This window comes from Hemiscyllium ocellatum, unplaced genomic scaffold (assembly GCF_020745735.1).
Source record: "Hemiscyllium ocellatum isolate sHemOce1 unplaced genomic scaffold, sHemOce1.pat.X.cur. scaffold_152_pat_ctg1, whole genome shotgun sequence".
NCBI lineage: Eukaryota > Metazoa > Chordata > Chondrichthyes > Orectolobiformes > Hemiscylliidae > Hemiscyllium > Hemiscyllium ocellatum.
In genome coordinates, this window is record NW_026867800.1 from 240936 (window position 1) to 265462 (window position 24527).

At 39.8% G+C, this 24527-nt stretch overlaps 1 long non-coding RNA gene across 1 annotated transcript in view; it reads right to left on the bottom strand.

The window, feature by feature from the left end:
- Positions 1-15919: 15919 nt before the first annotated feature.
- LOC132810134 (uncharacterized) overlaps positions 15920-24527 on the bottom strand; it is a 33048-nt gene continuing 24440 nt past the window's right edge. The window contains exon 6 of the long non-coding RNA XR_009642739.1: positions 15920-16614. This is a non-coding gene — a long non-coding RNA (uncharacterized LOC132810134). The remainder of the gene's footprint in view (positions 16615-24527) is intronic.

A 24527-nucleotide genomic window follows, 5' to 3' on the forward strand; every position in this document is an offset into this window, starting at 1 on the left:
GTGAATTCCTGCAGTGTATCTTGTCGATAGTATACACTGCTGCTACGGAGCATCAGTGGTGGGGGTGGGGGGTGGGGGGTGGATACTTGTGGATGCTGTGCCAATCAAGCGGGCTGCTTTGTTTCGTATGTTATCAAGTTTCTTGAGTGTTGTTAGGGCAGCACTATCCAGGCAAGTGGGGAGTATTCCATCACACTCCTGACTTGTGTCTGGTAGATGTTAGACTGGCTTTCAGGAGACAGCAGTTGAATTACTCTTGTAGCCACCGTGTTTATGTGCTGAGACCAATTCAGTTTCTGATCAATGATTATTCCCAGGATGTTGATCGTGGGTGTTCAATGATGGCAACACCAGCGAATGTCAAGGGATGGTGGTTAGATTATTTCTTATACGTGATGGTCATTGCCTGCGTTTGTGTGGGATGTATGTTACTTGCCCCTTGTCAGCCCAAACCTGGATATTGTCCAGATCTTGTTGTACTTGGACTTGGACTGCTTCAGTAGCTGCGGAGGGAATTAATTATTAACGTTCAATAACCATGGAATTATGCAAATTCCTTTTTCTGTCAAATGTCATGGACTGTATCTTGTTGTCACTCTGATATTCACTTTGGTTATCTCCTTACTCTCTTCCTGATTCAGACACAAATGTTGGATCATCGATCAGGATAAAATTACATCAATTTCTCCTTCTTCACGGTGCACTGATAGATTTTGAAAATCTAAGTGTTGCTAACATCTAATTATTGTTCCGTTCAGTCAGGGGTATATTTATGCTCAGTAAATGCAATAATGGCTCAGTACATGAAGTAATGTGAAGATATGGCAGTGTACAAACTCACAATGATTGTGAATATCAATTTTTATTTTAACCATATAAACACAGTTGGATTGTTTTAATTATATTTGACTTCAATGCTCACATTCATTGTATTTCTGATCACAATAAGAGTGAACTATTTCTTGTGACAAAATTATTTAAAATTCATGTCACTTTTTTATGGACGCAAAATCGAATCAACACCCGTTTGTTCTCTCCTTTACCCATCGCAGTCAAGTTTGAATTGTACAATGCTAGCTTGATACAGCACGGAAACAGGCCATTCAGGCAGCCCGGCCAGGTTCCCTAAACTAAACTAGCCCCATTTTCCTGTGTTTGTTCCATATCCTTCTGGACGTTTTCTATCCATGTAACTGTCTAAAAGTCTTTTAGATGTTATAATTGTACCAGCCAACGCCTTTCCTCTCACATCTCATTCCGTGTGAGCCAAACACACTTTGTGAAAAAAGTTGCCCCTCAGATCCCTTTTAAATCTTTCCCCCTTACCTTAAATGTAATTTACACTGTAGAATCTTTATGACTGCAAAGTTATTAAAAGTTGAGAGGTACTTAGAAGCAGCATAATAACATTCATAGTTTAGTCAGTGAACGGAAGCAAATAAATTCAAGATATTGTGAACATTACAATGAACAACGGATACAAGTTGAGAAAATGTTGGATTGAAAAATAATTCAGTAGACACTTAGATATTTTCTAATCAACTCTGATGTGCTTTGACACATCTCTGTTGAAGTTTAGAATTGAATCCATACCTCCTGGTCTTTCAGTACAGACATTACCAGAGCCCTACATAATGTTCCTATGCAAGAAGGGCAGGACTATAATCACATACTTACGGTGGTTACTCACAGGGAAAACTGCTCAAATATTTATTGTGATAATCAGACTGGGTTGTATTCGACAATTCCAGTGTGTAATGGACTGATAAAAGGAATTAGTAATTCATAAAAATGTTGGAACGAAGCGACAATGATCTTAAACAAATATAAATCTCATGATAATCAAGTAATTAAATATGTTTGAAGCAGTCATTTATGTACTCAAAATTAAACTGCTTTGTAATGCTCATGACTTGGAAGTAAAGCATTAGTCATTCAATGTGACTATTAATCGAAAGATAATTTCCCTCATTTTCACAAAATTGTGATTTCTAAGAATTCAAGATTTATTGTAAAAGAATAGAGCAAACATTTGTTAATTCTGGTTTGTATACACAAGAAACACGTGAAATTAATACAATGTTTAACATGAAAAATACTTAGCTCTTATTGTAATAATTAGAAATATAGAAATGTTAGCATTGAAATGAAATACAATTAATACAAGGACGCAAAAAACTGTGGATACTGGAAATCAGACACAAAAATAGCTGATAACAAATTTAAGAATGATGAGAAACCCTTACTGCAATGTAATTGTACAATATGTTGGAAAGAACTGAAATATTGATGTGAAAACTAGTTAGTCATCTGTTAATTGATAAGACTGATTAATGATCATTTAATTAATATGAGAATTCAAATGAAAGAGAATGAGATAGTTACTATGAGTGTTGGGTGAGAAAACTTTGCTTGATTGCAGGTGTGTTGACCTGAAACGAGTGTAAATATTTCATCATGATACTGGCACTAAGAAATAATAGATTCAACTCTCATGATGGTGTGATAGTTGAAATTACAATTAAAGAATAATTAATGTTGGAACTAAACACTTAAAACGATTCAATATTTTCACAGCAGTTTGTACTAGATATTCAATAAGATCAGTAAACTGAGAAATAAAATATTGGGTTAATTTCAAAACAAAAATCACACCTTCAGAGATTATTCATCAGAATAGTTTTGTCATTGAAAGAAACCTCATTTATTCAAGAATTCTGCATTTTCCTCATTTTCTGTCTTTTTCCCACAGGGATCTGCACTGGAACCCTTCTGTTTGCGGGACAAATATATATAAGTGGCATGGATTAAAATCTAATTTGGTGAGTTAATAAGTTTGCAGACGATACAAAGTTCAGTGCAGCTGTGGATAATGTAGAGGGTTGTCAAAGAATGCAGCAGGAAAAAGATAAATTGCAGATATGGGCAGAGAAATTAAAGGCAAAGTTTAATCCATACAACTGTGAGGTGTCTCACTTTGGGAGCTCAAATATTAAGGAAAAGTAGGTAATGGCAGGACCCTGAACAGCTTTGTTGTTCAAAGGGATCTTGGCGTTCAAGACCATGGCTCCCTGAAAGTGACCATGCAAGTAGATAGGGTGGTCAGGAAGGCAAATGGCATGCTTGCCTTTATTGGTCAGGGAACTGATTACAAGAGTCAGGATGGCATGTTGCAACTTTATAAGACTTTGGTTAAGGCATACTTAAAGTATTGTATTCACTCCTATTCGCCACATTATAGGGCGGGTATGGTGGCTTTGGAGAGGGTACAGAGGGCATTTACCAGGATGCTGCCTGGATTTGGAGACGTGAGAAAAACTCAGGTTGCTTTTTTGTGGAGTAGCGGAGGATGGAGGAAGAATTGATGCAAGTCTATACAATCAGGAGATACGTAAATAGGGTTGACAGTCAAAATGTTTTTCCCAGAGTTGAAACGTCAAAAGTATGTGACATGCGTTTAAGGTTAGGGGAGACAGTTCAAGGGGCATGTGAGGGGCTATTTGTTTTTTACAAAGGGAGTGGTAGGTGTCTGGAATGAACTTCCAGGGTTGGTGGTAGAGGCAGATACATTAGGGCTTTTTAAATGTTCATTTAGATAATTTGGAAGGATATGGACCAAGGGTAGACCGAAGGGGTGAGTTTATTTTGCATTATGTTCCGCACAACGTTATGGGCCAAAGGGCCCATTCCTGTGTTGCACAGATCTTTGAGAGAAAACTCATGTCTAACACATATGACATTTAATCTAATCAATATTTAGTCACTGGTGTCAAAAATAGGAATAAAATAAGTAGAGAATGAACTTGACTCTAATCTAAAGATATATTTTATCATTTGGTATTGCTTTGGTATTTTTTTCTGAATTATCAGCTTTGATGGAGATGTGTTGAAAATGTTTGCAGTTACTGATCTGCTGAACCAAAATGACCCCTTTTAAACTGATGGTTGGACTAGAAACCTTTTAGAAAACTTGAAAATATTCGGTAAGGTGAGATGCACATCATAATTTAATCCTATATTTCTTATTGACAATACTCCAAAAAAACTTTTTTTTTACGTCTATACCAAAAAGATTGATTTTCCATCCCATGCTCATTGGAAATATCTGAATGCCACTCATTTCAACAATCAAAGTAACCGTGGCCTCATCGATTCAGAGATATCTAATGACATTTCGCCAATAATTACTGTTTATTTTGGCACATTGTATCTTCAAACAGCAATGTGAGATTGCTCTGTAATATTCAGTACACTGACAGCATATTAATAATTTAGTTATTGCTAATATCTAATAACTGATCAATCCAGTAAGGGATAGAAAAGTGGAATTATGGCTCAGTACATCAACTGATGGAAAGATATTGCAGTGTTCACTCTCCCAATTATTGTGAATATTGATGCATATTTTGATTTGATTTGATTACATTTTTCTTCAACGTGAAGGCTTATTGTATTTCTGATCTCAGCAAGGGTTAAATATTTTAAAGCTAAAAATATTCAAATTTGTGACTTTTTTTTGTAAACACGAGAAAAAAACGTACATGTGTTTGTTCTTCCCTTTATCAATCAGAGTACATTTTGAATTGTTGGAAGTTGTACATTTGTGGAAGGAAGGGGAGCTGCCTGCAGCTGAATAGTCAAAGTGAATAATTTTTGTTTTGGTGATTCCACCTGGTGCTAAGCATTCTAATTATCTTTTCATTATCAGAAAAAATGCTTTAAACATATTCAGCAGTTGTATTTTTCATGAATTTACAATAAGCGCATGATATATCTATTTATTTTTCCTTCAATTGTCACGATAGTAATTTTTACGTAAGAGCCTATATACTTAGTACCATCATTATTGTGAATTACCATTTCATTCTCAGTCCATTGCATAGAAACAGTCGAATTAATTCCCAGCCCAATTATAGGAGTGGACACTGGTTAGTTTTCATTTGAGTAATCACAATTAATTATAATCCCACCCTTCCTTGGTGGGAACATAATGAAAGGAACCTGTGGAACTCCAGTAGAGTGTCTCCCATGAGACCAGGAAGTGTGCGTTGAGTTCCCATCTTCAACCGAGATGCACCAAAACAGCTTCGAATGGTGATTAGAAAATATCTAAGCAGAGTTTGAATTGCTTTTCAATCCAATTTTGGATTTGCTCTGTCTGTTGTTCATTCCAATAAACACAGAAGCTACAATTTATTATCTTCAGTCATTAATAAATGTATGTATCACATTACATTGTCTCTAAATTTTAGATTTGAGGACACTGTAGTTTTTCAAATTTAAAATATCTAACTAATGACATTCATTTTATTTAATCAAAATACCTTACTACTTCCACTTATCTCACTTTGTGTATGATGGCTTCAATGCATTTTGCTAAGCAATTCTACTCAACATAAAGATTTTGTTGACTTTAAATAGTATCTTTAGCACTCGCTTATCAATCTATTCCTAAATCAAAGAATCATGGAGTCATAGAAACCATACAGTGTTGAAACAGGATACTTGGCTCAACAAGTCCACACTGACCCACTGAAGAGTGACCCACTGAAGAGTAACCCACCCAGACACATTCCCTTACTCTATTACTCGACATTTCTCCTGACTAATGCACCTAACCTACACATCCGTGAACACTATTGGCCATTTAGCATGGCCAACTCACCTAACCTGTAGACTTGGATACTATGACAATGTTATTGAAATCAATGCTCACACAAAACACTATTCATAAAGCCAGACAATGGTCTCATGATCATTTAATTACTGTTCAGTGGAATAATCTGAGTAACTGTCTTATTGTTCCTGAGATCAATCACCACAGTAAGCATCTGATTATCATTCCCTCCAGTAAATACAATGAGTGTCTTCTGAAATTTCTGTTCTGTAATTATCCAAGATACGTATTGCTCACAGCAGTGTTTATTCTTCATTACGAGTGGCCAAGGATCTAACAGCCATTGATCTTGATCTTATTGTTACTGAGTGCAGTAACCACAGTAAACATTTGGTTATAATTCTCGCCAATAAATACAAGAGCTATCCTCTTACTTTTCAGCCCAGCAATTACACATGATACTTGTTACTCAAAGTAGTATTTATTCTTTATTACGATTGGCCAAGAGCACTAACAGCAAGACTTGTCAATAGTCCTGATTTGTACATGTTTTCAAACAGGTTTTCAGTCCAATCATTTCAAAAAAAAGAGTCATTTGACTTAGTCCAAATGTAGATGTAAACATTTTCGGATCATTTCCATTCAAAGTATTTATTTGCTTATTTGGACCAATCTTGAATTTGCTTCTGTAAATTCAATTTACTGTGTTTTCCATTCATGGAAGGACTCGTTAACTGGTCCTCATTTGCATCTTAAATCTGATGCAAATTTGAAATACTGATTACAGTGAAGATTATATGAATTGTGGGCGGCATGGTGGCACTGCTGCCTCACAGCGCCAGGGGCACTAGTCCAATTTCCACCTCAGGCAACTGTCTGTGTGAAATTTGCACATCCCCCCCGTGTCTGTGTGGGTTTCTTCCGGGTGCTCCAGTTTCCTCCCGCAGTCCAAAAAATGTACAGGTTAGGTGAATTGACCATAGTGAAGGGGTAAATGTAGGGAAATGAGTCTGGGTGGGTTGCTTTTCGGAGGGTCAGTGTGGACTTGTTGAGCCAAAGGGCCCGTTTCCACACTGTAAGTAATCTAATCTAATCTATAAATGTGTGATCTCTAAAAGAAAGCCATGGAAGGCAAGATAGAATTCTTGAACAGCCTGTATATTTGAATGAAAAAAACAATTCCTTCCAAAAAACAAAGTTAAATAATCACACAAAACCAGGTTATAGTCCAACAGGTTTATTTGGAAGCGCTAGCTTTCGGAGTGCTGCTCCTTCAACCAACTGATGAAGGAGCAGCGCTCTGAAAGCTAGTTCTTCAAAATAAACCTGTTGGTTCATAACCTGGTGGTGCTTGATTTTTTTAACTTTGTACAGCCCAATCCAACACTGGCACCACCAAATCATTCCAAAAACACTCTACATATGTACCTTTTAACAATTCAACAATCCTGCAACAGGACTACAATTCTCAGTTTATCTATTTTAATAAATATCTAATCAATATCTAACAACTACTGGAAAGCATAAATCATTTTATCTGTTAAAACACAAAATTTAATTATCAATTCATTGTTATCACGGTATGTGAACTATATTTTCACTCTCCAGTGATGTGAAGTGACCCTTGGACAGAAATTATACATTTTAAATTCACCTACAGCCAGATAAATCGGGACAAACACAAAATTAATCAAACTAAGTCAAACAGCAGCGAGAATCAATCAGTTCCAGGATGACCCAAATTTTCTTACACCTTGACTTCCAGCCAATGCCTGAGCATTATATATCTCTCTTGAAAATGTCAACAATGAAGGGTTTTGGCACCAACACATTGAATGCTTTGAATCCAGCTAATAACCACATGTAGACATTTGTCATAAAGTTATTAATCATTAGGCGGCGCGGTGGCACAGTGGTTAGCACTGCTGCCTCACAGTACCAGAGACCTGGGTTCAGTGCCCACCTCAGGTGACTGTCTGTGTGGAGTTTGCACATTCTCCCCGTGTCTGCGTGGGTGTGCTCCAGTTTCCTCCTACAGTCCAAAAATGTGCAGGTTAGGTGAATTGGCCATGTTAAATTGCCCGTAGTGTTAGGTGAAGGAGTAAATGTAAGGGAATGGGTCTGGGTGGGTTGCGCTTCAGTAGATCCGTGTGGACTTGTTGGGCCAAAGGGCCTGTTTCCACACTGTAAGTAATCTAATCATTTTCCAAATCATGGAAAATATATCAAAGGTCTTGAACTCAAAGTAATCACTGCACATAAAGCCATAAGATGGTCTTCAAGGCCACCTGATAATTGTTCAGTGAAAAACCTTTTGTCAGTTTCATGTTGTTCTCAGGATAAGTAAACACATCAGACATCACGCTATCACATCATCCCAAAGATATGCAATAGATACCTTCTTATAATTTACACACCACATATTCCCATGCCAATAATCATACTTCATTATTTGTGACTGAGGATGCTGATAGTAACATGTATCGGGATAAAGGAATTCCTAAATATAGGCGAGTTTTCTGATAAGTTCCCTCCAGTCATCATGTTAAGAAAATGTAATTGTGGCTAAGTACATTGTGAACAGATCCCCATTAAACCTTTTCACGTGTTTACTCAGAGACACGATTGAAAAATTTCCTCTATAAATGCTGTTGACTGTATTTCGCTGTAATACCCATGTTCCTTATCGATTTATTTTCTTTGTAATGCTGACACAAATGTCTGAATATTGATGACATGGAAAATTGAATGGATTATATATTGTATTTCTACAGAAGAAAAGGTGAGACAGCAATTACAGATTGCAGGAGTATCTGAGAATGTTGAATGACAAAACAGTTCTGATCAATAATCACTGCATATCGAATGTAATTTCCAAACCATCATGCCAGCATTCTAGTTCTCAGCTCACTGATACTAATTACTGTGTCATCGATATCAGAGCAAACTCGTTTGGAAATATTGAATCATTTAATGTGTCAGCATTCTAAAATAAATTACCAATTCATTGTTAGACCAACATCACACAATAATTCTGTTTACGTTTAGCAACAAATATCATGAGATTCACATTTCAATTTAAACCATTATTTCTTCGTGCCAATTTTACAAAGGAAAATGGATCTTTTTTACAGGTCAACACATCCATGAACCAAGCAATGATGCCTCATCCAACACTCACAGGAAATATCTGATGCCTTCTCATTTGAATGTTCACAGAAATCATTGGATTAATATTTGGCATTAAAATGAAGATACGTCTAATTGTTTTAGACTCCAATAATTAATGTTCATATCTACATGTTACAGATCGCAATATGAAGTTTCTAATTATTTTAAGTTTGCAGTGACCTGTTTTAAGACAAATTTTTCCTTATATCTAATATTTAATCACTGATAAAATCCAAGTATATTTGGCTTTAAGTGTGGAATTAAGTCTCAGTGACGTAGGCATATTGCACGCTATTGTTCCCTAATGGTAGCGAATGCAGATTTGTATTTTAATACTGAAATCCTGTTTGATTTGCTGTTGTAGGGGTGCCCTGCCCCATCTGGAATAGAATGGCCTGTGTTGGTTCATACAAAATGTCCGACACACAAAAAGACGCAACCTGCTTTAGAATTAGAACACAAGATGGCGGAGGAGAGATAAACTAACAGTTTGCTCCAATCTTGATGAAAGAAAATAATCTTTTGTAAAATCCTACTCCAAGTCCATCAGTATGCCAGTCCAGACAGTAATATTCCAGACAGTAATAAGAACATGCCAGATACAGAAAAACGACCAACCCTGACCTTCATGAATGAAAGAATAATTGTCCCAGTGAATGAATAAACACCAGCTGCAGGATACAGCCCAGTTAACATTCACAGCAGCTATCAGGGCAACAGACAGGGTTCATTTGTCAGAAACAGTTACTATTTTAAAGTTGCTCAGAACATTAAAAAACTTCTAATTGCAGATTCTTGAGAATTGTGGACAAGGCAGAGTGCGAGGCTGGAAGGAGTGTAATAATTAACTTTGTAAACTGAAGAAATAAGATACATTGAGAGATACCAATGCCAGGAGATTTTAGGAACTTTTAAACATCATGAAACGATACGAAGCTGGAGCTATCCATAACAATGTCCATCTGAGATTAGGTGTTCTACAGAATTGGGTGTCTGTATAAGGAGGGAAGGACTGTAACCAAATTGCATGTGGCCATTGTAATACAGCAAGTGTGTAAAATTACTGCTTTTTACTGTACACGTTACAGTGTGTCAAGGACCTACATTCTGAGATTGGCCTTGGGGGATGATCCCTGCAAGGCATTCGATAAGGTCCCCCACAGTAGCCTGTTGTACAAAATGCAGAGAAATGGGATTGTGGGAGATACAGCAGTTTGGAACAGTAATTGGCTTGCTGAAAGAAGACAGAGGGTGGTGGTTGATGGGAAATGTTCATCCTGGAGTCCAGTTACCCGTGGTGTACTACAAGGGTCGGTGTTGGGTCCACTGCTGTTCGTCATTTTTATAAACGACCTGGATGAGGGCTTAGAAGGATGGGTTAGTAAATTTGCAGATGACACTAAGGTCGGAGGAGTTGTGGATAGTGACGAAGGATGTTGTAGGTTACAGACAGACATAGATAAGCTTCAGAGCTGGGCTGAGAGGTGGCAAATGGAATTTAATGTGGACAAGTCTGAGGTGATTCACTTTTGTTGGAGTAACTGTAATGCAAAGTACTGGGCTAATGGTAAGATTCTTGGTAGTGTAGATGAGCAGAGAGATCTCAGTGTCCAGGTACACAGATCCTTGAAATTTGCCACCTAGGTTGACAGGCTTGTTAAGAAGGCATACAGTGTTTTAGCTTTTATTAATAGAGGAATCAAGTTCTGGAACCATGCTGCAGCTGTTCAAAACTCTGGCGCGGCCGCACTTGGAGTATTGTGTACAGTTCTGGTCAACGCATTATAAGAAGGATATGGAAGCTTTGGAAAGGGTGCAGAGGAGATTTACTAGGATGTTGCCTGGTATGGAGGGAAGGTCTTATGAGGAAAGGCTGAAGGACTTGAGACTGTTTTCGTTGGAGAGAAGAAGGTTGAGAGGTGACTTAATAGAGACATATAAGATAATCAGAGGGTTAGATAGGGTGGACAGGTAGAGCGTTTTCCAAGTATAGTGATGGGGAGCACAAGAGGACATAACTTTAAATTGAGGGGTGATAGATATAGGACAGATGTGAGAGGTAGTTTCTTTACTCAGAGCGTAGTAAGGGTATGGAATGCTTTGTTGCCACCTCCAAACGGACTCCACCACCAGGGATATATTTCCCTCCCCTTCCCTATCAGTGTACCGAAAAGACCAATCCCTCCGTGACTCCCTCGTCAGGTCCACACCCCCCACCAATCCAACCTCCACTCCCGGCACCTTCCCCTGAAACCGCAAGAAATGCAAAACGTGCGCCCACACCTCCTCCCTTACTTCTCTCCAAGGCCCAAAGGGATCCTTCCATATCTGCCACAAGTTCACCTGCACCTCCACACACGTCATTTATTGCATCCGCTGCACCCAATGTGGCTTCCTCTATATTGGGGAGACAGGCCCCCTACTTGTGGAATGTTTCATAGAACACCTCTGGGACACCTGGACCAACCAACCCAACCACCCCGTGGCTCAAAACTTCAACTCCCCCTCCCACTCCACCATGGACATGCAGGTCCTTTGACTCCTCCATCGCCAGACCATAGCAACACAAGTGTTAGAGGAAGAGCGCCTCATCTTCCGCCTAGAAACTCTCCAACCACAAGGGATGAACTCAGATTTCTCCAGTTTCCTCATTTCCCCTCCCCCTACCTTGTCTCAGTCAAATCCCTCGAACTCAGCACCGCCTTCCTAATCTGCAATCTTTTCCTGACCTCTCCTCCCCCACCCCATTCCGGCCTTATACCCTCACCTTGACCTTGTTCCATCTATCGCATTTCCAACGCCCCTCCCCCAAGTCCCTCCTCCCTATCTTTTATCTTAGCCTGCTGGACACACTTTCCACATTTCTGAAGAAGGGCTTATGCCCAAAACGTCGATTCTCCTGTTCCTTGGATGCTGCCTGACATGCTGCGCTTTGCCAGCAACACATTTTCAGCTCTAATCTCCAGCATCTGCAGTCCTCACTTACTCCTATGGAATGCTTTGCCTGCAACTGTAGCAGAATCGCCAACTTTAAGTACATTTAAGTTGTCATTGGACAAGCATATGGACGTATATGGAATAGTGTAGGTTGGATGGGCTTCAGATTGGTATGACAGGTTGGCGCAACATCGAGGGCCGGAGGGCCTGTACTGCGCTGTAATATTCTATGTTCTATGTTAACTGGTTGCAGCATAGATAAACATCTTCCAATTCCCAGAGTTCTGCCTGCCTTCTGAGTCTTAATTCAATGGAAAACACTTCTGCAGCTATGACACTTCAGTTCAATACAAACACTTACTTTGTGTAAAATTATTACTTTCAGAGCAATATAATTTCCATGTTAAAATTGTTTTACTTTTATTGTGTGCAAGAAAACAATGTAGGTACATCCATTTGTTCTTTAGTTCAACTAACACTAAATTTTAATTTATTGGAAACACTACACTCGGGTGAAAAGAACGATTCTTCAGATCAAATCTCATATTAAATGGCTGTTTCTATTTTTCAAATCCTATGACCTCCAAAACAATATTTATTTAATTTCATAAGAAGAAAAGAAAACTGCTTTTGAAATGTTGAGATAGTTTCTTTTTCTTCCAACATGAGTTGTCAGTGAACAATAATCCCACAATTATCAGTCATTTGGTACAAAATGACTTCTGGGACCAAATGTCATTAACTCGACCTTTCCTTCACAATAATACTCACTTTCCTGGCCTAATTATTTCTTCATAATTCTGACATAAATGTCTAAACATTTATCATCGTAAAAATTGCATTAATTAAATAGACATGACTCTACAAAAAAAATCAATTGTTGCTGAGTGTTTTTTAATGATTAAAGCCGCCTTTTACATTTTACTTTTCAGTTTATATGTATTAATGAATATACAATCAACATCAGAGCAAAGTGCATTCAAAATATTAAGTCAATTTATCTATCAGGATTTTAGAAACAATTATCAATTACAGAAATTACACAACACTTTAGCTTAGAATTTGTAACAAGCATGTGATTGTCGCCTTGCCCATTATGGTTGGGAACGTTATGAAGGAATCTTGTGCAGCTCTGTTACGGTCTCTGCTACCACACCAGTAGGCACAGTTTCAATTCCCACCTTGTACAGAATTCTGATTCGAAAATATCTAAGAATCAATTGAATTGCCTTTCAAATTAATATTATCGATATGCTTCCATCTGTTGTTCATTCCAATAATCACAGTATTTGTTATTTACTTTCTTCAGGTCACTAATAACAGAATGTATCTAATTCCACTCAATCAATATTCCTTGGAAAATATTTGAGAATGTTGCAATCATAAAGATGAAATATACAAAGTAATTATATTCATTGATTTTGTTTTGTTCTGAAAAGCTTAGTTCGGACAACACATAGAACTTGATTCTCCAGTGCTACAAATATTAGAAGATAATATTGTTCTTCAGTAAAATAAACAAATGCCACTTGCTATTATTTATCAATTTTTAGTTATTGATCTGTTTGTGAATTGTGTGAAATGTTTAGTTTTCCACTCACCTATTTATGTTGAATGCAAGATTGAAATGCTGTGAAAATATCAGGGTGTGTTCATTTGAAAATTGACTTTACATATTTCTCACTTACCTCATTTATTGCATGATGTCTTAAGTGTGTTTTGCTCAGCAATTCTAGTAAATATTTAAAAATGTCTAATCTTAAAAAAGATCCTTCACACCCAAATATCAGTCTGTTCCTAATTCATGTAAATACATCAATTTTATTGAAATCAATGTGAACACAAAACACTGCACATAAAGCAACACAAAGTTCCTTATCACCACCTGATTACTGAGTAAATACCTTATTGTTCCTGAGACTAATAACAACAGTAAGCATTTGTCTACCAATCCCTGCAGTAAGTGCAATTGATATCTTATATTTCAGTCCAGTCGTCAACGATGATTTATATTGTTTAAACCAATAATTCGACTTTATCCTGGACATTGACTTGAATACAAGAACATTGGGAACAAAAGTTTTGTCATTGTAACAATTTTTAAGCTTTTTGTTGTGTGCAACACACAATTCAAATTATAACCATTTTCGTTGAAAATTCAACAAACGCTTCATTTCAAATTCGTGAAATTCCTACATTTTTGCAAAAAGGTATGTTTCATATTAAAGGACTGCTTTTACAAATCATGTGTGCTACAAAATGATTATTGCTTTCATTTCATTGTAAGAAAAGAACAGCTTTGATCACGTCGATTGTTTTTTTTTGCCGTTTCTATTCCGACGTTATTCATCATTGTACAATAATGACAAAATTATTAAGATTGCTTGATATATCATGTGTTGTTGACTACATTGTTCAATTTCCTGGTTACTTTCATAATCTACTAATTCTCTTCCTAATTCTGACACAAATGTTTAAACATTCATCATAATATTAATCATATAAATCAATGTAACACTTCTCTACAAAGAGTTCAGTGGATGGAAATTCGCAATTCTTGTAGAATGTATATTTTTGTGCTAAAAAAGAAGTTGTTCAATAATCACTGCATGGCTCATTGTTTTCTTCAGTCCATAAAACTAGGTCCTATTCCTCAGGTTACTGATCTTAATAAATATTCAATCAACATCACAGCAAAGTGCTTTTGAAATATTGAATCATTTTAATTCTTCACGTCCAACACTAATTATCAAGACATTGTCATTACAATAATGGCACATTTCTTAAGAAAGCCTTTTGAACAATAATAGTAAGATCCACATTTAAATTTAATCCATTGTTTCTTGGTACTAATACTACAGTGTGAAAATGCATTTATTTTGCAGGTCACCTATCCCACAATAGAACCAATGACTTCCCATCCAACATCATTGCAAATATCTGATGTTTGCTCATTAGAATGATCAGCCTTAATCTCAGCCTTAAAATACAGGGAACTGTAATTACTTTTCACTGAATTAATTCCAGTTCATTTCCAGACATCGCTCAGCCCCATAGCAAAATGAGGTTTCTCGTTATTACTTAATACATTGATAGACTTTGATGATTTAATTGTTGTTGTTATCTAATAATTTTTAATATTCATTCAATCCAGTACATTGTGCAAATGTGGAATTACGGCACAGTACTTGAACTACTGTAAAGATTTTGCAGTGTACAATGTCACAATCATTGTTAATATCAATTTTTATTTTACCTGTGGAAACATAGTTGAATTCATTTAATTATATGTCACTTCAATGCTAAGATTTATCATGTTTGGAATCACAATAAGACTTAAGGATTTTTCATGCAACAAAATCAAATGATAAAGAATTAACATCTCTTTATTGTTTCATTCAAAAATAACAATAAATTTTGGATTTTTGTAAGTTATATATTTTTGGAAAGAAGGAATGCTGTCTTCAGTCGAATGCTCGCATTGAATCACTAATTCACAGTATCTGCTGTTTATTCTCTTCGAATTTTCAAGAAAATAAATTAACTAGTTCTGCTGTTTCTAAATTCTTGGATCATATTTGAGAATGTTGTAGTCTTAAAGGTGAAAAGGCGAAGTGATCGTAAGTGATCAGTTTTTTTTGTTCAAAAGAGCTTGATTCAAACATTTCGAACACATACATTGTCATTCTGCAGTATTTCAAACGTGTAAAACAAGTCACTTTCTTCATTTGTAAAATAAATATATGCCACTTCCAATTATTCATTAGTCAGCTAATTACCTACGTTTGTTATTAAAAATTGCAATTCGTCTAAATATTGTTATGACCTTTGATCAAATTAAATTTCTAATTAATGTTTAGTCATGATTTTTTTTTTGTTTTCCATTCACCTATTCATATTGAATGTAAATTTGACATGCTTTGACAATATCGGAGTGTGTTCATTTGAAATATGTCTTTGCATATGTATCACTGATTTTACTTATTGCATATGGTTGCACGGTGGCTCAGTGGTTAGCATTGCTGCCTCACAGCATCAGAGATCTCAGTTTGATTCCATTCTCAGGTGACTGTCTGTGTGGAATTTGGAAGTTTTAAAACTGTTATATTCAGACATCTTAATTTATTTTCTTTAATTTTATTTGCTGTGCAAAAAATTTCAAAAACATCTTAAAACCAAAATTTACAAACCTTGTGTTACAGATAAATGTTAAATAAAATCCATCAAACCATCCCTCACTGAAAACTGATGTGGAAGTGCAATCTCCTGGAGAATCCCTGCTCACTCCTTCCTACCCAGGCTCCATGGCTATATACAGACCTGGGAGTTAGCAGCAGGAGGCCATTCAGCCTTTCAATCCTGCTCCACCATCCAATGGGAAACAGCTGACCATCCAGCTCAGTCTCCTGTTCCTGCTGTGTTCCAATCCCCTTTCATGACTTTACCTCGAAGAACTATATCTCAGTCCTCCTTTGGCTTCACTGCCTTTTGTACCAGTGACGTTGCGGTGTTACTGTGTGGGTGTAGGCAGGGGTAATGTGATGGTGCTGCCTCCTGGAGGATGCACTCAGCGTCCCTCATCATCCTGCAGTAACATCAACTGGGTTTCAGCAACTAGAGATAGAACCCATTTCCAGGATATGGGCATCACTGGCTCAGCCAGCATTTATTCCCCATCTCTAGTTACCCTTGAGAAGATGGTAGTGAGCTGCTGTCTTGTGCCATTCACAGTCCATTTGGCGCAGATAGACCAACAATGCTGTGAGGAGAGTGTGCAGGATTTTGGCCGAGTTATTCTCCATCTGTGGTTCTTCAAATGCTGGGTAACTTAATCACAATCTGCACGTGATTTTTAGATTTCAGTCTGCAAACCTTCACCATCTAGCACCCTGTATAAAGGAATATGTACAGGTTAGAAATTCAGAACAGACAATTCTAGTTTCTGTGGAATATCTTTTTCCCCTTTCTTCCCCCAAAGCTGTAACCCTCCAGCCCACTTACTCTCCCACCATTCTGACTCTGCTACCCCGTAACGTACACGCTCCCCATTCTCATGGAGTTACTGATAAACAGATCCATGCCACCACTTCCCGTCCCTGGTTAGACTCTGCACCCTTTCTGGGTTCACTTCCTTTCCCTTCAGTTGCTGCAAGTCAATAATGTAACAGCAGAATGAAACAAAAGGAAACAGAAAGGGAGGTGTCAGATCCTGGACAGAAGAGGAACCTTCAGTCTGGGAGAATGGGTCAGATCCTTCTTTGTTTCCCATTAGTTGATTCCCACCATTACAATGAATTGGGGATGGAGAGTGGTCCTACGTGGGAGTGGTGACACTTTGACCCCCCAACAGATCAATAATTTAAGTAGACGCATTCCTCCTCCAGCCAGTGTGAAAAACCTTCCACAAAGTATACTTACCCAAAGCACATGTTCCAAAACCCGCCCACATTCTGTACATGTACAGTGCAGAGTTTCCCCACACACGTGTGGTCCCTGCCACAGGACTGTGGGAGTTGTAGCTCCCATGAAGCCACTGGAGTCCTGTCTCTAGAAAGTAAATGAAAAGTATAGACTGGAGGGTGTTGTGTATACGATCCCCATTCAGACAGACAGGACCTGTGGGCTGTCACTGGGTTTTACTGAGACACCTGCTTCCACAACCTGATTTTCTGATGTAAGGAATATAGATTCAGCCAACTGGAGGGTGGGGAGGTTCATAGGAGGAGCAGATTTTAAGCAGAGGTGGCTCAATGGTTAGCACTGCTGACTCACAGCATCAGGGACCTGGATTTGATTCCAGCCTTAGGCGACTGTCTGGAGTTTACACATTCTCCCCATGTCCGTGAGGGTTTCCTCTGGGTGCTCCAGTTTCATCCCACAGTCCAAAGATGTGCAGGTTAAGTGGATCGGCTATGCTACATTGCCCACAGTGTCCATGCATGTGCAGGTTAAACCATTAACCATGGGAAATACAGGGAATGGGTGAGTCTGAATGGGATGGTCATTAGAGGATTGGTGTGGACTCCATGGACGAATACCCTGTTTCTGCACTGTAGGGATTCTATTCTATTCTCATGAAGAAGAATGTACCTATCTCAATGTGCTGTGAATCTGTAGATTTCCCTATTCAAAATGCGGTGGATGCCAGGACAATGAGCAGATTTAATGAAGAGATACTGATGTTGAATTTGCAATGAGATGAAGGGTGAGAGAGAGCAGGCAGGAAAACCCAGCTGAGACCGAGGTGAGCTCAATCATCACCGTATTAAATGGTGGGGCTGGTTCGAAGGGCTGCATTGCCTCTCCTGTGCCCAGTGCTCATCTTCTTACGGTAATAACTGGAAAGCTGAATCCAAACATCATCACCTTCACCAAAGGAGATTTTAGGAAAAAGCAGGATAGTCAGGTGGATTAGTGTTCCAAACTTAGATAGTGAGGAAGCATGTGGGAGATAATGATTTTGCAATTTTAAACTGAGGTGAGTTAAAAATCACACAACAGGTTATAGTCCAACAGGTTTAATTGGATTATGATGAAGGAATCTAGTGTGCTTCCAATTAACCTAAGGGACTATAACCTGGTGTTGTGTGATTTTTAACACACCTCAGTTTAAAATTGCAAAATCATTTTCTCCCACATGCTTCCTCTCTATCTAATACAAAGGTATAAGAATGGGAGCCATACATCGGACAGGCGGGGAGTTACCTGATGCTGCCTGGAGGTGTTCTGCATGTACACTATCCAGGTAACTGCCATGTCTCATCAATAAAGATTCAAAGAAGACCTCTCAGAGTTCTGCTAATGTAGTTATTGCTATCCAGCAGGGTTCAGGAATATGAGTACACAGCAGTCAGTCTTCACAACGGAGAATACGAAGAACATGCCTGTTATTGATAAGGAAACTGAGGAAGATGAGGACAAAGAAACAACTATTATCACGAGAGAGTTGGAGCTGGGCAAGCTAATGGAGCTAAAGGTAGACAAGTCTCTTTGCCCTGATGGAATACATCGCAGTTTGCTACCAGAGATAGCAGGAGAAATAGTAAATATACTTGGAGTCAGAGTCCTGCAGCAGAGACAGGCCCTTTGGCCCAAACTGGCCCATGCCGACCAGAATGTCCATCCACACTAACCCCATTTCCCTGCACTTGGCCCATCTGCTTCTGACCCTTTGCTATCCATGTATTTGTCCAAATGTCTTTTACCTGTTGTTAATGTACCCACCTCAACCACTTCCACTGGCAGCTCAGTCCATATACATACCACCCTCTGCGTAAAACAAGTGCCTCTCAGGTTCCCTTTCATAATTTCTCCTCTAACCTTAAACTGATGCCCTCCACTCCTTCATTCCCTGGGAAAGAGACTGAGTGCATTCACCTTACCCAAGCCTCTCATGGTCTTATACACTTCCAGAAAAGATCCCCCCTCTGTTTCCTCTGCGCTAAACAAAAAAAAAAATCCTCGCTTGTCCAACGTCTCCCTATAACTCAGACCCCTGAGCTCTGGCAAAAATTCTTGTAAATTTCTTCTGCACTTTTTACAGTTTAATAACTGAAACCTACACTGCATCCATCACATTTCCAGTGTTTCCCCACAGCACTGGAACCGACGTGACAACGCCAATGGATTACAAGCCATGATCGATAATTAACTCCTTAATAACAATCCCGTTTTCATAGCATTTTCCATGCTGCAGGTATCCTTGTGTCTTTCTGGTTGCATGGTCAATTAAAAACTTGTCCTCATACAAAACAAATCTGTAGCTTAATTGTTCCTGGGAAATGTGCCATGTTGTTTCAGACTTTTAAAAACAAATTAAATCTCTCTCCACAGTCACCACACTAACATGGACTTGGCTGTGTCGCAGTAATTTTTCCAGTCACACTGAGATTTGAAATATTCGCCCACGGACAGAATACACACCTCTCCTTCCACATGAAAAGGCCAATGATATTCAGACCAGCACGCATCAAGTAACTATCAAAACTGAACATGAAGTTCATTTTGAATTTCTCATCCACAAATCCACCCTTTCAGTACTCTACAACAGAGAAAACAAGTCACCACCGTTAACACAGGATGGAAATTCATAAGACAATTATAGTATTAAATTTTAGTTTCTTTGTTTCCCCCAAAGCTTTGAATCTCAGTCTCACAATTTCTCTCTTCTGTGAACTGAAATCCAAACCAATCTCCTCACTCCTTTCCTCTACACCCAGTTCTAACACTCTCTCCTCTCTTTGAATTCAGCTTCCTAGCTCCTGCCTGCAGAGGAAGAACCAAAAAAAAAGGGCAGCACGATGGCACTGCTGCCCCGCAGCACTAGGGTCCCAGGTTCGATTCCAGCCTCGGGCTCATTCTCTCTGTGTCTGCGTGGGTTTCCTCTGGGTGCTCCGGTTTCCTCCCACAATCCAAAGACTGACAGTGCAGGTCAGGTGAATTGCCACGGTAAATTACCCATTGTGTTAGGTGCTTTAGTCAGAGGGAAATGAATCTGTTTGGTTGCTCTTCGGGGGGTCGGTGTGGACTGGTTGGGCCGAAGGGCCTTTTTCCACACTGTAGGAAATCTAATCAAATCAATGAGTCTGACTCAGAGCCTCCCGGGTGTTGATGAATCCTCCCATCTCCCAGGGTTTCCTTCCTGGTCAGACCCACATTGATGTTTTTCCCCCCAATCTGGAACCGCTTAATTATTTCCCCCACTCCGACCTCTAATGAGAACCATCCTGCACACACTGGCCAAATCATATCTGGTTGAACTAAAATGAAACAGATTAGAACTCTATTTACAGGCCCACCCCTGTCCCTTTCCATAACATTCCTGAATCTTCACAAGAGTTCTGATAACTTTCTGCAAAATGCTTCCCCATTGATACTTTGACCACTCGTCAGGTTACCAGGGGAGGGGCCAATCCCCTGGGTCCTGTTTTCAGAGGGAGGAAGTTGGCAATGACAGATTAACCCCACACACCCACAGCCTCCCTGGCACTGACCCATACTGCACATATGCCAACAATTAGCCAGCACCGTGCCTGTGCATTGGTCTCCCCTCTTACAGCACACGCTCCAGATCACACAGGAGCATGGGTGATTGACAGCAGCTGCTGCCCAATAGGGTGAAGGGGCGGGGCTGCAGGACTGGGACACTGGGATTGTAAACAATGAATGAATGTGGAGGGACACGGGGAATGGACAGGTCAGTGAGGGACAGGAGCAGTGCAGCAGCAGGAAGGGATCCTGGACAAACTGAGCAATGGGAGAGTCTAACAGGAGAGAAACTACAGGAAGGTTCTGTTTGGAGGCTCAGGCAGGGACAGCTGGGAGACAGTATGGCCTGGTGGCTTGGGCAGGTTTCCTAATCAGCCTTTTCAAAGATGCTGTTACTCAACTCTGACCCCAATCCTCCTGGTCCAGAGGCAAGGACACTACCACCATTTCCTGGTGGGCTAGTGGAAAGAAGGGAAGATGTTCTCAATCTCACTCACATGGAAACTCTATGAGCTCCTCCCACTTACTGTCTACGGTGGGGATGGAGGAGACAGAGCAGATGGGAAGGGGCAGGGATATAGGGACTGCCTTTCTAATGGAACTTACCGGTGTTGGTGATATTAACAAGACTCAATACACAGTCACCAACACAAAGCTGGTGTACGGGAACTTTATCCAGAATATTAACACCTATAGGTGGGCGACGCTGACCCCAATGTAGAGTTAAGTCCTGGATATTAATAACAGCTTTGTGCGTGGAAGACTCAGTTTTCTGAAGAAGTAACAGAGAGGAAAGATGAGGGCAGAGCGGTGGACATGATCTACATGGACTTCAGTAAGGCGGGCGACAAGGTTCCTCATGGGAGACTGGTTAGCGAGGTTAGATCTCAGAATACAGTACAACTAGCCATTTGAACACAGAATTGGCTCAAAGTTAGAAGACAGAGGGCGGTAGCAGATTGTTGCTTTTCAGATTGGAGGCCTGTGACCAGTGCAGTGCCACAAGGATTGGTGCTGGATCCATTCCTTTTCGTCATTTATATCAATGATTTGGATGTGAACATAAGATGTATAGTTTGTAGCTTTCCACATGACACCAAAACTGGAGGTGCAGTGGACAGTGAAAAAGATTACCTCAGAGTACAATGGGATCTTGATCAGATGGGCGGATGGGCTGAGGAGTGGCAGATTGAATTTCATTTACATAATTATGTGGTGCTGCATTTTGGAAAAACACATTTTAGCAGGTCTGATACACTTAATGGTAAGGTCCTGGGGAACGTTCCTAAACAAAGAGACTTTGGAGTGCTGGTTAATAGTTCCTTGAAAGTAGAATCGCAGGTAGATAGGTTAGAGAAGAAGGCAGTTAGTCTGCTGTCCTTTATTTGATGGCATTCCAAAATTGGCCGAGACAATAGAAACATGATCTCCCAATTGCTATACTCAGTGCACTGCTCAATAACAGCTGGCATACCAAACCCTACCTTCACTGACCTGGCTACCTTTAACCCCACTTTCAAGGAACTATCAATCCACACTCTAAGTTCTACTTGTTTGTCAACACTTCCCAGGAACTTGCCATTATGAGGTTGAGTTCTATCCTGGTAACGTCTTTCTGAAATCAGGAAGAATACAACTGAATGCAGTATTCTAAAGTTGACCTCACCGATGCCCTATACAGCTACAACATGACCTCCTAACTCCTATACTCAGTAACAGAATCCCTACAGTGTTGAAAGAGGCCATTCGGCCCATGAGACCTAACCAACCATCAAACAATTTCCATGTTTCCGAGGATTTCCCACAGCTATTCCACATCTTTGGATTGTGGGAGGAAACCAGAGCACCTAGAGGATGCCCACGCAGACACACAGAGGGAGAATGTGCAAACACCACACAGAAAGTGGAATCGAACCAGAGTCCCTTTACTAATCAATGCCCTAACCAAGAAAGGTCAGCGTGCCAAATACCACGTTCAACACCTGATCTCCCTGAAACTCTACTTTGCAGAAACTATGCAGTTGTTCTGAGCCCTTCAGAGAGATTGCAGGGGACGGGGAGAAAACAGGAACAGGGTTGATCTACAGATCTATGGAATAACGCTCCATCCCGCCTCTTCCGCTCTGTTGCCCCCTGTCTGACCCCCCCCACCGTGTCCGCCTCCTCAGACCAACTGCCTCCCTTTGTCCACCTCCCGAACCGTACTCCCCTGTCTCCCCCTACCCCCCCACCTCCCCCCGGATGTTCCCCACCCTCCTTGTCCCCTAGTTCTGGACTCCACACCACAGGAAAAGACCTTGTCTATTTACCCTACCCATGCCCCTCCTGATTTTATAAATCTCTATAAGGTCACCCATCAGCCTCTGACGCTCCAGGGAAAAAGCCTATTCAGCCTCTTCCTGTAGCTCAAATCCTCCAACCCTGGTAACTTCCTTGCAGTTCTTTTCTGACCCCTTTCCATTTGGAGAATATCGTTTTGATAGGAAGGAGAACAGAGTTGCTTGGAATATTCCAAAAGTTGCCTAACCAATGTCCTGTGCAACCGCAATATGACCTCCCAACCCCTATACACAATGCTCTGACCAATAAAGGAAAACATACCAAAACCGAAGCAACTGCAGATGCTGTAAACCATAAAGACAAAAAAGGTTTCTGGAAAAGCTTAACAGACCTGTAGCATCTGTGAAGAGAAATTCGAGTTAACGTTTTTGAGAAAAGGTGACCAGACCCGAAACTTTAGCTGATTTTTCTTGACAGATGCTGCATGACCTGCTGAGCATTTCCAACATGTGTGAAAGTTTAAAGGGAGTTGTGTCAGGCAGGTTTCTTGTGAAGGTGGTGGTAGGTGACTTCAACATACTCTCCTGGCAGATGGTAAAAGCAGAAACAATCACAACGTTCAAGAGGCATTTGGGCAGACACATAAGCAGGCTAGGGTTGGTAGGGATATGGACCATGTACAAGCAGGTGGAATTAGTTTGGAATAGCATCGTGATCCACACAGACATAGTGGGCCAAGTATTCGGGTGCTGTACTGTTCTGTTTTATGGGACTAGAATGTTTTTTAGAAAAAAAATGATTGATGAGGGCAGAGTGGTGGACATGATCTACATGGACTTTAAGAACACATTCGGCAAGGTTCCCCATGGTAGACTAGTTAGCAAGGTTAGATCTCATGGAATACAGGGAGAACTAGCCATTTGGAGACAGAACTGACTCAAAGGTAGAAGGCAGAGTGTGGTGGTGGAGGGTTGCTTTCAGACTGACCAGTGGAGTGTCACAAGGATCGGTGCTGGGTCCACTCCTTTTCATCATTTATATAAACGATTGGGATGTGAACATAGGAGGTATTGGTAATTTTGCACATGACACCAAAATTGGAGGTGTATTGGAGAGTGAAAAAGGTGACCTCAGAGTACTCCAGGACCTTAATTTGATGGGCAAATGGGCTGAGGAGTGGCAGATGGAGTTTAATTTAGAAAAATGTGAGGTGCTGCATTTTGGAAACGCAAATTTTAGCAGGTCTTATACACTTAATGGTAAGGTCCTCTGAGCATTGCGGAACAAAGAGACCTTGGAGTGCAGGTTCAGAGCTCCTTGAAAGTGGAGTCACAGGTGAAGATAGTGAAGAAGGCTTTTAGTATGCTTTCCTTTAATAGTCAGAGCATTGAGGATAGGAGTTGGGAGATCATACTGAGTCTGAAAAGGACATTAGTTAGGCCACTTTTGGAATATTCCGTGCAATTCCGGTCTTCTTCCTATCAAAACAATATTGTGAAACTTGAAAGGCGTCAGAAAAGATTTGGAGGATTTG